The sequence below is a fragment of the Pleurodeles waltl genome, chromosome 4_1 (genome assembly GCF_031143425.1).
Source record: "Pleurodeles waltl isolate 20211129_DDA chromosome 4_1, aPleWal1.hap1.20221129, whole genome shotgun sequence".
Lineage (NCBI taxonomy): Eukaryota > Metazoa > Chordata > Amphibia > Caudata > Salamandridae > Pleurodeles > Pleurodeles waltl.
The window spans coordinates 28,927,773-28,945,303 of record NC_090442.1 but is presented as its reverse complement, the minus strand read 5'-3'; positions in this window follow the sequence as shown (position 1 = coordinate 28,945,303).

Here is a 17,531-nt window from a genome sequence, read left to right as displayed (position 1 = left end):
AACCATGGCATAGAGCCATGCCGTAGAACAATGCTGGAGAACCATGGCATAGAGCCATGTCGTAGAACCATGCTGTAGACCCATGGCATAGAGCCATGCCGTAGAACAATGCTGTAGAACCATGGCATAGAGCCATGCCGTAGAACAATGCTGGAGAACCATGGCATAGAGCCATGCCGTAGAACCATGCTGTAGAACCATGGCATAGAGCCATGCCGTAGAACAATGCTGGAGAACCATGGCATAGAGCCATGCCGTAGAACAATGCTGGAGAACCATGGCATAGAGCCATGCCGTAGAACAATGCTGGAGAACCATGGCATAGAGCCATGCCGTAGAACCATGCTGTAGACCCATGGCATAGAGCCATGCCGTAGAACAATGCTGTAGAACCATGGCATAGAGCCATGCCGTAGAACAATGCTGGAGAACCATGGCATAGAGCCATGCCGTAGAACAATGCTGGAGAACCATGGCATACAGCCATGTCGTAGAACCATGCTGTAGAACCATGGCATAGAGCCATGCCGTAGAACAATGCTGGAGAACCATGGCATAGAGCCATGCCGTAGAACAATGCTGGAGAACCATGGCATAGAGCCATGCCGTAGAACCATGCTGTAGACCCATGGCATAGAGCCATGCCGTAGAACAATGCTGTAGAACCATGGCATAGAGCCATGCCGTAGAACAATGCTGGAGAACCATGGCATAGAGCCATGCCGTAGAACAATGCTGGAGAACCATGGCATAGAGCCATGCCGTAGAACCATGCTGTAGACCCATGGCATAGAGCCATGCCGTAGAACAATGCTGTAGAACCTTGGCGTACGACCTTGTCGTAGACCCATGGCATAGAGCCATGTCGTGGACCCATGTCGTAGAACCATGCTGTAGAACCTTGGCGTACGACCTTGTCGTAGACCCATGGCATAGAGCCATGTCGTGGACCCATGTCGTAGAACCATGCTGTAGAACCTTGGCGTACGACCTTGTCGTAGACCCATGGCATAGAGCCATGCCGTAGAACCATGCTGTAGAACCATGGCATAGAGCCATGCCGTAGAACAATGCTGGAGAACCATGGCATAGAGCCATGCCGTAGAACAATGCTGGAGAACCATGGCATAGAGCCATGTCGTAGAACAATGCTGGAGAACCATGGCATAGAGCCATGCCGTAGAACAATGCTGGAGAACCGTGGCATAGAGCCATGTCGTAGAACAATGCTGGAGAACCGTGGCATAGAGCCATGTCGTAGAACAATGCTGGAGAACCATGGCATAGAGCCATGCCGTAGAACAATGCTGGAGAACCGTGGCATAGAGCCATGTCGTGGACCCATGCTGGAGAACCATGGCATAGAGCCATGTCGTGGACCCATGCTGGAGAACCATGGCATAGAGCCATGTCGTGGACCCATGCTGGAGAACCGTGGCATAGAGCCATGTCGTGGACCCATGCTGGAGAACCGTGGCATAGAGCCATGCCGTGGACCCATGCTGGAGAACCATGGCATAGAGCCATGTCGTGGACCCATGTCGTAGACCCATGGCATAGAGCCATGCCGTAGAACAATGCTGTAGACCCATGGCGTAGACCCATGCCGTAGAACAATGCTGTAGACCCATGGCGTAGACCCATGCCGTAGAACAATGCTGTAGAACCATGGCATAGAGCCATGCCGTAGAACAATGCTGTAGAACCATGGCATAGAGCCATGCCGTAGAACAATGCTGGAGAACCATGGCATAGAGCCATGCCGTAGAACAATGCTGTAGAACCATGGCATAGAGCCATGTCGTAGAACAATGCTGGAGAACCATGGCATAGAGCCATGCCGTAGAACAATGCTGGAGAACCATGGCATAGAGCCATGCCGTAGAACAATGCTGTAGAACCTTGGCATAGACCCATGCCGTAGAACAATGCTGTAGAACCATGGCGTAGAACAATGCTGTAGAACCATGGCATAGAGCCATGCCGTAGAACAATGCTGGAGAACCATGGCATAGAGCCATGTCGTAGAACAATGCTGTAGAACCTTGGCATAGACCCATGCCGTAGAACAATGCTGTAGAACCTTGGCATAGACCCATGCCGTAGAACAATGCTGTAGAACCATGGCGTAGAACAATGCTGTAGAACCATGGCATAGAGCCATGCCGTAGAACAATGCTGGAGAACCATGGCATAGACCCATGCCGTAGAACAATGCTGTAGAACCATGGCATAGACCCATGCCGTAGAACAATGCTGGAGAACCATGGCGTAGACCCATGCCGTAGAACAATGCTGTAGACCGATGGCGTAGACCCATGCCGTAGAACAATGCTGGAGAACCGTGGCATAGAGCCATGTCGTAGAACAATGCTGGAGAACCGTGGCATAGAGCCATGTCGTAGAACAATGCTGGAGAACCATGGCATAGAGCCATGTCGTAGAACAATGCTGGAGAACCATGGCATAGACCCATGCCGTAGAACAATGCTGTAGAACCATGGCATAGACCCATGCCGTAGAACAATGCTGGAGAACCTTGGCATAGACCCATGGCGTAGACCCATGGCGTAGACCCATGGCATAGAGCCATGCCGTAGAACAATGCTGTAGAACCATGGCATAGAGCCATGCCGTAGAACAATGCTGTAGAACCTTGGCATAGACCCATGGCGTAGACCCATGGCATAGAGCCATGCCGTAGAACAATGCCGTAGACCCATGGCGTAGACCCATGCCGTAGAACAATGCTGTAGAACCTTGGCGTTGAACTGGAACAATCAAGAGATTCGGTCTATCAGCACCTTTCAGGTTTGCTCTCCCTGCTTCAGCTACTTCTGAATTTTTTGATCGAAGATCGGCATTCTTGTCTCTTTATTTCCACTTCCCATTCAGGATTGAAAGACTGAAAAAGTTACTACGTCATTAGGCAAAAAAAATGTTTAGAGTAAAAGTCTTCGAGAGCAACAATCTTTGTTTGATGCACTCAAAAGAAAAATTATATTTGATCTAAGTGTGAGTGATATAGCTATGTCAGCCTGATAACGTTCTGCAACTTAAATATAACGTTGAATTAGTGCCTCGAACCCAACACTTTAAACAAAAGGGATTAATTTGACCAAACACGTATAAGGGGGGCCTGTGGAACATCTTAGCTGGGGTCAGCCCGTTTCGTTTATTACTTTCTTCCAAACTCAGGGGTATTTGGGCTCTATCTCACAAGGAAGGTGGGGGGGAATCTCATGTCCCTCATCTCTGCAAATTCAAAGCAGAACAACATTTATGAATAATATGTTAATACTGAGGAATATACTGGCAGGTGACAAACGCATGGGACACAGGGAGATGCTGGTCATGGGACACGGTGAGATGCTGGTCATGGGACACGGTGAGATGCTGGTCATGGGACACGGTGAGATGCTGGTCATGGGACACAGGGAGATGCTGGTCATGGGACACAGTGAGATGCTGGTCATGGGACACAGTGAGATGCTGGTCATGGGACACAGGGAGATGCTGGTCATGGGACACAGGGAGATGCTGGTCATGGGACACGGTGAGATGCTGGTCATGGGACACGGTGAGATGCTGGTCATGGGACACGGTGAGATGCTGGTCATGGGACACAGGGAGATGCTGGTCATGGGACACGGTGAGATGCTGGTCATGGGACACGGTGAGATGCTGGTCATGGGACACAGGGAGATGCTGGTCATGGGACACAGTGAGATGCTGGTCATGGGACACAGTGAGATGCTGGTCATGGGACACAGGGAGATGCTGGTCATGGGACACAGGGAGATGCTGGTCATGGGACACAGGGAGATGCTGGTCATGGGACACAGGGAGATGCTGGTCATGGGACACAGGGAGATGCTGGTCATGGGACACGGTGAGATGCTGGTCATGGGACACGGTGAGATGCTGGTCATGGGACACAGGGAGATGCTGGTCATGGGACACAGGGAGATGCTGGTCATGGGACACAGGGAGATGCTGGTCGTGGGACACAGTGAGATGCTGGTCATGGGACACAGTGAGATGCTGGTCATGGGACACGGTGAGATGCTGGTCATGGGACACAGTGAGATGCTGGTCATGGGACACGGTGAGATGCTGGTCGTGGGACACAGTGAGATGCTGGTCATGGGACACGGTGAGATGCTGGTCATGGGACACGGTGAGATGCTGGTCGTGGGACACGGTGAGATGCTGGTCATGGGACACAGGGAGATGCTGGTCGTGGGACACGGGGAGATGCTGGTCATGGGACACGGTGAGATGCTGGTCATGGGACACGGTGAGATGCTGGTCATGGGACACGGTGAGATGCTGGTCATGGGACACGGTGAGATGCTGGTCATGGGACACGGTGAGATGCTGGTCATGGGACACGGTGAGATGCTGGTCGTGGGACACAGTGAGATGCTGGTCATGGGACACAGGGAGATGCTGGTCATGGGACACAGAGAGATGCTGGTCATGGGACACAGGGAGATGCTGGTCATGGGACACAGGGAGATTCTTGGTTCTTGTTACTGGACGGGATACCGGTACTCTGCCACGAGCCAAGGTCGGACATCTCCTAACCCTACAGGAGGCCACTTGAAGGAGAGGATGGGGTCAGAACAGGCGGAATTTGAGGCTGATCCTGCACGTCTGCAACCGGTAGGAGCCGAACTTGAGAAAAGACAACCCTTAAGGTACTTCCTTTTCTTACAATTAGCACTCCCAGGGGCAATGTTCACCAGCACTCAGGAACAATGTTCACCAGCCCTCAGCTCTCAGGAACAACGTTCACCAGCTCTCAGGAACAATGTTCACTAGCCCTCAGCCCTCAAGAACAACGTTCAACAGCCCTCAGCCCTCAGGAACAAAGTTCACCAGCACTCAGGAACAATGTTCACCAGCCCTCAGCTCTCAGGAACAATGATCACCAGCCCTCAGCCCTCAGGAACAACGTTCACCAGCACTCAGGAACAATGTTCACCAGCCCTCAGCCCTCAGGAACAATGTTCACCAGCCCTCAGCTCTCAGGAACAACGTTCACCAGCTCTCAGGAACAATGTTCACCAGCCCTCAGCTCTCAGGAACAACGTTCACCAGCACTCAGGAACAATGTTCACCAGCCCTCAGCCCTCAGGAACAATGTTCACCAGCCCTCAGCCCTCAGGAACAAAGTTCACTGACCCCGGGAACAATGTTCACCAGACCCCGGAAACAACGTTCACCAGACCCCAGAAACAATGCTTACCAGACTCAGGGAGCAAGGTTCACCGACCCCGGGAACAAAATGTTCAACAGACCCCGAAAACAACGTTCACCAGACCCCAGGAACAATGTCCACCAGTCCCCAGGAACAATGTTCACCGACCCTGGGAGCAACCTTCACTAGACCCTGGGAACAATGTTCACCAGACCCCAGGGACAATGTTTTCCAACCCTGGGAACAACGTTCACCAGTTCTTGGGAACAACATTCACCAGACCCTAGCAACAATGTAGCAAGAATGTTCAGCAACCGCAGTAACAATGTTCACTGGACCACAGGAACAACGTTCACAGGCCCCCAGGAAGAATGTTCACTGGCCCCCAGGAACAATGTTCACTGGCCCCCAGGAACAATGTTCACCGGCCCTCAGGAACAACATTCACAGGCCCTTGGGAAGAATGTTCACTGACCCCAGGAACAACGTTCACTGCCCACAGGAAAAATGTTCACCGACCCCAGTAATAACATCTGCAGGCCCCCAGGAAGCATTCACTGGCACCCGGGAACAACGTTCACCGGCACCCGGAAACAATGTTCACTAGACCCCGGGAAGCATTCACCAGCCCCTAGGAACGACGTTCACCAGCCCCTAGGAATGACGTTCACCAGCCCTCAGGAACAGCTTTCATTAACCTCCAGGGAAAACCCCTATAGAATATTCTTCTAGTTAAGGATTCTAGGATAAACAGTGCTAGCGCCCTCTCCAAAGGAAAGGAAAGCTGCACTCTCCGTCTAGACACTTTCTACTAATATGCATCTAGTACAAACCCTCTCATAATGTATCATTAGGCCCTGAGTAGTGTCCTTTCCTCTTCAACATGCCAATGTTTGCGTAAACTCTCTGCGGGTGCTATGAGTACACTCAGAGATGTGGCAGGAAAAGAGAACAACAAGAGCACTCATGGTCATCCACTCATTCATCCACATGGTCACTCACTCACTCATTCACGTACCCATTCATCCAACATGCGCTCCCATTCTTCCATTCATTCTTCCATGCAATGAATCACACAATGAATCCTCTCTCTCTCTCCCCCTCTCACTCTGGGCCTCATTGCGACCCTGGTGGACCGCGGTCGGTCGGACTACCGCCAATGTGACCCAGCAAGAAACTCGTAATGAGGCCCGCGGGAAGGGGACCGCACTGGTGGTAAACTGACCGCGGAAATTTGGAGGATGGCCTTTTCCGTCCGCCAAACTCATAATGACACCCTCTGTCTCTTGGTTTCTCATCTCCCTCTATCTCTCTCACTAGTCATCTGAGTCTCAGTCTTTCCATTCCCTCCCTCCCTCTCTCCCTGTCCCTCAGTCTTTCTCTCCCTCTTTCACCATGTCTCACTTTCTCTTGCCTTCTCTTGATGTCTCTCTCTCTCACTCAGACCCTCTCTTTACCGTCTCTCCCTCTTAGTCTGTCCCTCTCGCACACTCTCTTGCGGTCTCCCTCCGCCTGTCTCTGTTTTTCTCTCTCTCTTTCCCTCTCTCTCGCTCTGTCTCCTCTCTCTCCCCTTCCCTTTCTGTCTCTCATAGTCCCTCACTCAGTCTCTTTCTCTCTCTTTCTCAGTGTCTCACTCTTTCTGTTGTGTTCTCTTTACTGTGCTGCAATGAAAACCTCCTAATTGTTCTAAATCTGCACTTAACTTCAAAATGTTGACAAATATAACTTGTAAGAACAGAATGCAGCTACAATACAATTGGAAACTTGGTGAACAAAATCAAAACAAACGTCCACACTTAGCTAAGTGCAACCAGAACATGAAACTCTTCAGGCTTTCAGCCAGGCTGTTCTTCCTCTGTGCGTGGCCTGTGCCTCTGAATGCTCCACCTGAGTAGAGTGTCTGGAGGGGGTGATAAGCTGCTATAGGGATCCAGTGCCAGTTAACTGGACATCTGTATTGCCTCTGAATACCTGTCTGGTTACCGTGTGCCTCTCCCCTTCAGAGTCGAAGGGTTGCTGTCGATAGTGCCTGCTGAACTTTGCCTTCACAGAATGATGAAGGTTAAAGGCGACTAGACCCTGTTATTTTGTTGGTGTTGACACTTCCCTTCAGCAGTGCTGCGAAGCACCCTGATTCAAGCCAAGCAAGTTCCTACCAGCATCCCTGACCCAAGCTTCTGAGTGGGTCCTCCTTATTGGAGGTCTGTGGAAGCTTAGATTTTGTGCCATTGTGGGAGTGTTGTTTGGCAAGTAACGCAAGAGTCCAGTATGTTTTTGCCTGTCTCACTGGTATCTACTGGTCAGGACCCCAGTGGTCATAGTTTATGGCCTAATGTGTGTGCCTGTATAGTGCTTGACTGTGTCACTGAGGCTCTGCTAATCAGAACCTCAGTGCCTATGCTCTCTCTGATTTCAAATTTCTCACTGTAGGCTAGTGACTTCATTTACCAATTTACATTGGCACACTGGACCCCCCCTTATAAGTCCCTAGTATATGGTACCTAGGTACCCAGGGCATTGGGGTTCCAGGAGATCCCTATGGGCTGCAGCATTTCTTTTGCCACCCATAGGGAGCTCAGACAAACCCTTCCACAGGCCTGCCATTGCAGCCTGCGTGAAATAGCGCACACGTTATTTCACAGCCATTTTCACTGCACTTAAGTAACTTATAAGTCATCTATATGTCTAACCTTCACTTGCTGAAGGTTAGGTGTAAACTTACTAAGTGGGAGGGCACCCTTGCACTAGCAAAGGTGCCCCCACATAGTTCAGGGCCATTTCCCGGGACTTTGTGAGTGTGGGGACACCATTACACACGTGCACTACATATAGGTCAATACCTATATATAGCTTCACAATGGTAACTGCAAATATGACCATGTAAAATGTCTAAGATCATGGAATTGTCCCCCCATTCCAAATCTGGTATTGGGGAGCCAATTCCATGCATCCTGGGGGCTCCACTATGGACCCCCAGTACTGCCAAACCAGCTCTCAGAGGCTTTCACTGCAGCTACCTACAGCTGCTACCACCTCACAGACCGGGTTCTGCCCTCCTGGGGTGTGAGTAGCTCAGTCCCAGGAAGGCAGAACAAAGCATTTCCTCTGAGAGCAGGGTGTTACACCCTCTCCCTTTGGAAATAGGTGTTACAGGCTGGGGAGGGGTAGCCTCCCCCAGCCTCTGGAAAAGCTTTGAAGGGCACAGATGGTGCCTTCCTTGCATAAGCCAGTCTACACCGGTTCAGGGATCCCCCAGCCCTGCTCTGGCTCGAAACTGGACAAAGGAAAGGGGAGTGACCACTCCCCTGACCTGCACCTCCCAGGGGAGGTGCCCATAGCTCCTCCAGTGTGTCCCAGACCTCTGCCATCTTGGAAACAGAGGTGTCTGTGGCACACTGGACTTCTACTAAAGGATCAACCGCTGACTGCTCAGGACGTCTGCAAAACCGCAACAAAGTAGCAAGACGACTACTAGCAACCTTGTATCGCTTCATCCTGCCGGCTTTCTCGACTGTTTCCAGGTGGTACATGCTCTGGGGGTAGCCTGCCTCCTCTCTGCACCAGGAGCTCTGAAGAAATCTCCTGTGGGCCGACGGAATCTTCCCCCTGCAACCGCAGGCACCAAAAGACTGCATCACTGGTCCTCTGGGTCCCCTCTCAGCACGACGAGCATGGTCCTGGAACTCAGCAACTCTGTCCAAGTGACTCCCACAGTCCAGTGACTCTTCAGTCCAAGTTTGGTGGAGGTAAGTCCTTGCCTCCCCACGCTAGACTGCATTGCTGGGTAACGTGTGATTTGCAGCTGCTCCGGCTCCTGTGCATTCTTCCAGGATTTCCTTCCTGCACAGCCAAGCCTGGGTCCCTGACACTCCTTCCTGCAGTGCACAACCTTCTGAGTTGTCCTCCGGTGTCGTGGGACTCCCTTTTGTGACTTCGGATGGACTCCGGTTCACTTTCCTTCCAAGTGCCTGTTCAGGAATTTCTGCGGGTGCTGCCTGCTTCTGTGAGGGCTCTCTGACTTGCTGGGTGCCCCCTCTGTCTCCTACTCCAAGTGGCGACATCCTGGTCCCTCCTGGGCCATAGCAGCATCCAAAAACCTCTACCGTGACCCTTGCAGCTAGCAAGGCTTGTTTGTAGTCTTTCTGAGTGGGAACACCTCTGCAAGCTTCATCGCGACGTGGGACATCCGTCTTCCAAAGAAGAAGTCCCTAGCTCTCTTCTTTCTTGCAGAACTCCAAGCTTCTTCCATCGGTGGCAGCTTCCTTGCACCCTCAGCTGGCATTTCCTGGGCTCCTGCCCACTCTCGACACTGTCGCGACTATTGGACTTGGTCCCCTTGTCTTACAGGTACTCAGGCCCGGAAATCCACTGTTGTTGCATTGCTGGTGTTTGTTCCTCCTGCAGAAACCCCCTATCATGACTTCTGTGCTCTCTGGGGGTAGTAGGTGCACTTTACACCTACTTTTCAGGGTCTTGTGGTGGGCTATTTTTCTAACCCTCACTGTGTTCTTACAGTCCCAGCGACCCTCTACAAGCTCATATAGGTTTGGGGTCCATTCGTGGTTCGCATTACACTTTTGGAGTATATGGTTTGTGTTGCCCCTATACCTATGTGCTCCTATTGCAATCTACTGTAATTCTACACTGCTTGCATTACTTTTCTTGCTATTACCTGCATAATTTGGTTTGTGTACATAAATCCTGTGTATATAACTTATCCTCATACTGAGGGTACTCACTGAGATACTTTTGGCATATTGTCATAAAAAATAAAGTACCTTTATTTTTAGTACTTCTGTGTATTGTGTTTTCTTATGATATTGTGCATATGACACCAGTGGTATAGTAGGAGCTTTACATGTCTCCTAGTTCAGCCTAAGCTGCTCTGCTATAGCTACCTTCTATCAGCCTAAGCTGCTAGAAACACCTCTTCCACACTAATAAGGGATAACTGGACCTGGCACAAGGTGTAAGTATCTCTGGTACCCACTACAAGCAGGCCAGCCTCCTACAGTCACGCAAATAAACTACTTTTATTTTTGGTAACAGAGTATTGTCTTTACTTGTGTATAAGTACTGTGTAACTATAAGTGGTATTGCATGAGCCTTGCATGTCTCCTAGTTTAGCCTAAGCTGCTCTGCTATAGCTACCTCTATCAGCCTAAGCTGCTAGAACACTACTACATTTCACTAATAAGGGATAACTGGACCTGGTATAAGGTGTAAGTACCCAAGGTACCCACTACAAACCAGGCCAGCTTCCTACACCCATCACAAGTCCAGTGATTTTCTGCCCAATATTCCAGCCCCTGATGTACCAATATCTGTAATTCCGAGGGCAAAAATACTATCAGTTATGGGATTTTGGGGAACATGCCCCAACGGAGATACTGCGGCTCTTGTAATCCCAAATCAGCCGAATCAGAGTAACCACAAGACTTGTAATGAGACCCTAGAAATCACTATGAATCAATCCTCATTCTATCTGATCAATACTTTTCCAAACATCCTTGCTGTTGAGTTGTTTTGTAATTTATATAATGGCAGATGTCCTTTCTACTAACTAAAAATGGTAATTGTGCCATTAGTTTCTTTATGCATTGCTCTCCCATAAATGATGATCCATGGAATGCATCCATTCAGAACCAAGCAGCCAGGCTAACTGATAGACTACTGAGGTATTAGTCACACACTCCTCACCTGCTGAGGGACCTTTATTGGCTGCCCTTGGAACATTGTATCAAATTTAAGGTTTGCTGTCTCACGTTTAGAGCGATTTCAGGTGAAGGCCCCCAATTGAAAGCAAAAAGTCCTTTGTTTCTGCCATAAAATCCTGAACAACAAAAGGCTCCCGCTACCTTCATACTCCGATTAAGCTCTACAGACTTAATAGGTGCCTCAGATCTTCCAAAGCCAGGGTAGTGGCTGTGCCAGGGGTGGAAAGAGCTTGGAAGGGTGGCCGCTATTTCAGCCTTCTGGCTCCTAAATTGTGGAACTCCCTCCCTCTTGACCTGAGGCAGGAAAAGTCAGAACTGACCTTCCTAAAAAAAAACCTCAAAACATGCCTGTTTAAAGCATCGTAACAGCCTCTTCCTGTGTAGTTCTGGTAGTCTGACTTCTCAGCGCAGGGTACCTCTGTTTTGGATTAACCAAGCACTTTATAAACATTATAACATACCTCCGCTCAGGAGGTTTGCTCCTCAATCTTTCTATTGGCCGCACCTAGAGGAAGGAAGGTATGAATGGCCAGCTGTACCTTCTCTGTTTTAGCCCCTTCCCTTTGAAACTGTCTCCCTGTATCTTTATGGTCTCAAACTAACAATGTTTCCCTGAGGAAAGTTCTAAAGATCTGTTTTTTTAAATAGCACATTCCTGCCTTTAATGGTACCTTCTGATTTTGTTTAGTATGTTCCCCACAGTGCCTAGAAACCATTGGTGACCGTGCGCCCAATAAGTTGAACTATAACACAACATTGAGCAGATGTAAACATTTGGCAAAAATGGCATTGGACCATCACACGTTTTCACTGTACTGGCAGGGCACATTTCAGCTGGTTTACTTTCATGCAAGAAAATAATGCAAACTATGGAGTTCTCAGAAGGAAAGTCCTGCAAATGTCCATGCCCTGCTGGGCAGAAACTTCCAGCTTGTAAGTGACATTTTTGATGCAAGTTTTGAAATTCAACCACCACTTTGTGCATTGATGTCCAGTACCCAGGTTGGTAGAATTCTTGGTGGAGTTGCTATGACAAAGCTGGTGCTTTGAGGCAGCCCTCACCATGTCAGCTGTGATATTTCAACATCGTGGATGTGCAATGCATGATCAATGTGTGCTCTCCATACAACCTGTGGATGCGAGACCTGCACCACTTACAGCATGAACATGATAAGAGGAGACCAGTGTGAATTTCCTTTTACCCCATGTGAGGGGGCACAGGTTCCTGCAGTATGGTAAACAAGATAGCTGAATTGATAGTTGTTCTTGTTTGTATGGTGTATAAGAATAGTTGTACCCAAACCACTTGTTTCCCACATCTCCTCTTTTTCTAATACTTTTGATTCCCTCTTAACTGTTTATGCTGTGCTTGGTATCTCCTTTCTCTAGTGTTCAGCATGTCTAGGTCATAGTGAATGGCAGCTTCTATTGCATTCCTTTAAGTTAAGTACCGAGTACTGAGGGCCTCATCTACAAGCAATGGTGCAGCGCGTTGCCACAAGCAATCTTGCTGCTCCGAGCTGCGTAATTTCCAAAACGCAGGGATGTGCTGTATTTAAAAGAATACAGCGCATCCACATGTTTCCCCCTGCACCAGCGCTCTATTAGCTGCCTAGCACCAACGCAGCCTCCTTTGTGCCATGATGCAAGGATGGCTGCACTGCGGGGAAGATTGTTTTTGTGCAGGACACAGAGAGTGAAAAACTAGGAGAAATAAAAGTATTTTTATAAAAGCTAGAGGCTCATAAATAAGGCCCTAAGACTGTTTTTTCTTGGGTAACGTACATTGATTTACACAAGAACATGGTTTGAATGAGTCCTTTGGTCTTTCACTCATTCTTTGGGGCTGCCAGTTAAGCTCTGGAGTACAAGCCACCCAAAGCATCACTTGATAGTTATTCTTACTTATCACTGACAGCCAGGTGTTTCTTCCTCGGCCACTGTGGTGGAGCGAGGTGTGCCTATTCAGAGAGCCCACCATCAACCTAGGCTTTCCTCCAAGTCAACTTTTGTTGACATGGCTAGAGAAGCCTAGAAGGAAAGCTGAGTGACATCAAATTCACTTTCCCATGCAGCATTGTGCCATTGCCGCAATGATATGATAGCACTAGAAAAATACAGCAAAACTGAGGTTATGTCCAGTGCCCATATCATAGGTGTCCCTTGTGTGTTGGGAGTTTTCATGTTAGGGTTACCTTTGGGTAGTTCTGTGCCAGATGTCCATGGTTTATGCAGTAGCCTTGTACAGAAGAAAATATTGAAATAGTAGTGTAATGGAAAATTGTAGTGGTCATTAAATCCTAAAGTAAGAGCCCCACTCCTCAGCATTGCTGGTGGTAGACATAGGCCCTCTTTACAACCCTGACGGTTGGTGTAAAAGTGGCGGTAATACCGCCAACAGGCCGGAGGTAATGACTGCCAAATTATGACCATGGCGGTGTTATCTCCGATAGACAGTCAATGTACCACACCGACCGCCAGGGCGGAACCAACAGCCACCACGGCGGTACCCACCTACAGCCAGGCGGAAGTCAATGTTCCACCCGCTATATTAAGACACACGATTCCACCACCTTTTCCGGGGTGGTACCAAAGACATCAAAAACCTGGCGGAAACTGAGCTCAGAAGGGAAAGAACTCACAATTGGAGACACAGGGAACAACCATGCCGCCATGGAGCCCGAGCTGCATATCTTTCCCATGGTCTTCTACGTGCTGGTCCACCATGAACACCAACGACGGCGAAGACGACGACAGTGAGTACAGCCGCCTAGCACACAAGGGAGGAAGGGAGGAAAAAGAGAGTGACACACACACACACAATACCCCCCTCCCCCACCACCATACACACAATCAGCTGCATTAATGAAAACATGTTTACCCCGTACCTCGAAAGAATAATGCAAGGGCAAAACACTTTAGAAAAAGTGAATGTAATGAGAGCAACACATCAAATCAATAATATACACATGTACATATGAAGGGATACAGCCCAGACCACAATGTCCGTTGTCCACATGGCCACAGGCCAAAATCCAAGGCCACACATGACAACTGCCTCAACACAGAGAGAACACTGCAGGGGCATCAGTTTGGAAAAAGCCAGGCACCTCAGGGAGACGGGGGCACCTCAGCCGGCAGATGGAACAACACCACTGGTTCTGGAGGGGGCAACATGCCCTGTGCTTGATCCTGGGAAATGCAAGGCCACAGTCTCTCAAGTGGGTGACTTGCCCACATGCTCTGGAGAGGGCAACATGCCCTGTGCTTGGTCCTGGGGAGTGCAAGGCTACAGTCTCTCAAGTAGGTGACTTGCCCACTTGCTCTGGAGGGGGCATCGTGCCCTGTGCTCTTGATCCTGGGGAGGCTGGGGTTGGTGGGTTTCTTCCCCACTGGTTCTGGAGGGGACATCGTGCCCTGTGCTCTTGATCCTGGGGAGGCTGGGGTTGGTGGGTGTCGCACAGCAGCCCATGGAGGCAGGACTACGTACCGTCCACCGGCGGTGACGGCTGCTCAGTGGTGGTGGTGCTGTTGCTGCAGCCGCTGGTGGGGGGAAGCTCCTGCCCATCCCCTGCAGCCTCGGACGGCTGCTCAGTGGTGGTTGGTGGTGGGGGCTCCATCACAGTTCCAGCCCCAGGCCCCTTGCTCTTCCTGCCTGCTGGTGCAGGCTCCTTGCTCTTCCTGGCAACAGCTGGAGCAGGCTCCTTCACCCTCAGGATCTGTGCCCTGGCTCCTTTCCCACCACGAGTGGGTATTGTGACGACTGGGCCCATGGACTGGGTGGCAGAGGTGCTTGGCTGGGTTTTTGCCACTGTGGCCAGACGTGCAGGACAAGGGGGGAGGGGTAGGGAAGAGGTGAATGGTGGATAGGGAAAGCTTTTTAGGGACATTGGGGCGGGAAGAGGGAGAAGGTTTGGGAGTGGCGGAAGAGGGAGTGGTTGTAGGAGGTGTCTCTCTGTTGATGTTGTGTGCAGATGCATGGGTTGGATGCTGTTGTGAGGTGGATGGCTGTTAGGTGTCTGAGTACTTGCATTTGTGTACCTTGGGAGGGGGAGCGACAGACACAGTGGGGGAGGACACAGGGGATGTGTGCATGGCTGTTGTGGAGGTGTCTGCCAGTGAGGTGTGTGTTCTGCTAGGTGTGGCGGTGATGCTGGTAGTGGATGATGGTGTAGTGCATGCAGGTGTGAGTGTAGACGGAACTGGGAGGGAGGTGGAGAAGGAGGGGGACACAGTGGAAATAGTGGATGTTGGTATGTCTGCATCTGGATGGTGTTTGTGTGAGTGCCTGTGGGATGAAGTGTGGTGCTTGTGTTTGCCAGAACCACTCTTGTGTGTTGTCTTGTGTGAATGCTTGTCTGCCTGTGTGTTTGGGATAGGTTGGGGTTGAGGAGATTGGGATTGGGAAAAGGAGGTTGGAGGGGGAGGGTGGAAACGAGACGATGGCTGCCATCAGAGAGGAGGCCAGAGCCTGGATTGATCTCTGTTGGGCCGCCAAGCCAGTGTGGATGCCCTCCAGGAATGCATTAGTCTGTTGCATCTGGGCTGCCAGCCTTGGATGGCAATCACAATGGTTGCCTGCCCTACAGAGATGAATCTCAGGAGGTCAATAGCCTCCTCACTCTGGGCAGCAGGGGTGACTGGGGCAGGGCCTGAGGTGCCTGGGGCGAAGGAGATGCCCACCCTCCTGGGTGAGCGGGCATGGGCAACTCAATGAGGGGCTGCTGGGAGGGCGGTGCTGGTGCGGGGGTGGCGGCTGTACCTGTAGCTGGGGTGGTCACAGAGGTGTCCGCCACCACCAGGGAGCTTCCTTCGGAGGAGGTATCTGTGTCAGACCTATCCTCTCCAGTCCCCGCTGTGGTTTTTCCCTCTCCCTCTGTCCCACTGGTGCCCTGACCGTCGGTGGACTCTGCCTCCTGGGTCCTGTGGGATGCAGCTCCCTCCATTGCCGGTGCCTCTGCTCCTCGGACAGATGATGCTAATGCACATAAGTACAGGGTGACAAAACACGAAGGGGGGGAAAGATACCAAGGATACACTTGGTCAATCGCTACACCAACATCACCGTTGGCGTACACAGCACCCTCACACACAGGGAACAGCCCTACGCAATATTTATTGCACTATCAGTGATATTGCTAGCCACCAAGGCATGGGGAGGGGCACACACTGCCAAATCCATCACACCTGGGACCTACGCAGCCCTGACCAGTAGTGGATGCCTACAAGCTAGGTAGCAGGACTATCCCTTCAAAACCCTAGCCACCAGGGGACCTAAGCAGCAATGTCAGGCCTGGCCTAGGGGCACTCACTGACACACATCCACCACCTGGATACCTCCCCACCAGGCATTAGTAGTAATGATGGGCACTGTACTCACCCCCTTGTGGCTGCTGTGATACCCTCAAGTACCAATCAAGCTCTGGGTAGGCCACTGTCAGTATGCCGGCCATCAGGGGGGTCAGTGTTCGACGGGCACCCCTTCCTCATTGGGAGGCCATCCCCAGATGGGCCTCTGACGTCTTCCGTGTCAGGCGTCTCAGGTCCTCCCACCATTTCCGACAGTGGGTGTTCTGCCTGGCGTAGACGCCTAGGGTCTGCACGTCCTCCGTGATGGCACACCATATACCCTTCATTTGATGGGCGCTGACCTGCAGAGGCAATACAGACAGGAAAATAGTATGGGATAGTGTGTGGCTAAATGTTGACCCTCAATATTTGCAGGTGACTCTTGTTACCCCAACCTATCTGGCTGCTGACCCCTGTGAGGAATGCCAGGACAAGGACAGAAGAACGTTACAATGAGGCACATGGGCGAACCAGAAGGATTATAGAACGGACCTTTGGCCTCCTGAAGGCCAGGATCAGGTGCCTCCATCTAACAGGTGGATTCCTGTGCTACTCACCCAAGAAGGTCTGCCAGATAATAGTGGCATGCTGCATGTTGCACAACCTTGCCCTGAAACGCCATGTGCCTTTTCTGCAGGAGGAGGAGGCTGGAGATGCCCATGTGGCAGCAGTGGACCCTGTGAACAGTTAGGATAAGGATGCAGAGGATGAGGATGAGGACATCAGAACAGCAGTCATCAGAAAGTACTTCCAATGACACACAGGTAAGACAGTGTTAATTCACATTTCATATAGTTATATTTAATTTCTATGGCACTGGCATGCTGTTTTTTCCCACTTCTATGCCCACTTACTGTACCCTTTGGCAATTAATTTTACAGGTGTTGGTGCCTCACAATAGTTTCTGGTGTGATCACTGCAGCCAGCTATAGGTCATTAACATATGCTCATTTACTGTACAGTTGGATTGCATTGTTTGAACCTGGTTAAATGAATACATATTTGAAAAATTTGACATACTCCATATGTCTATTTTTTCCAAGGGTGTTTATTAAAGTGCTAGGTAAAAGAGGGGCACGTACAATGGGATGGGGTGATGATAGAGGAAAGTCCAGGGTATTGTTCCAGTCTATTTGTAGAACAGATACATTGTTCAAGGGGACATAGGAAGGGGAGCAATGGCAGTTCAAGGTGGACAGGGTGACTGAGTGGGACACAAGGGTAACAAGGGTGACAATCAGGAAGGTCTCATTTCCTGG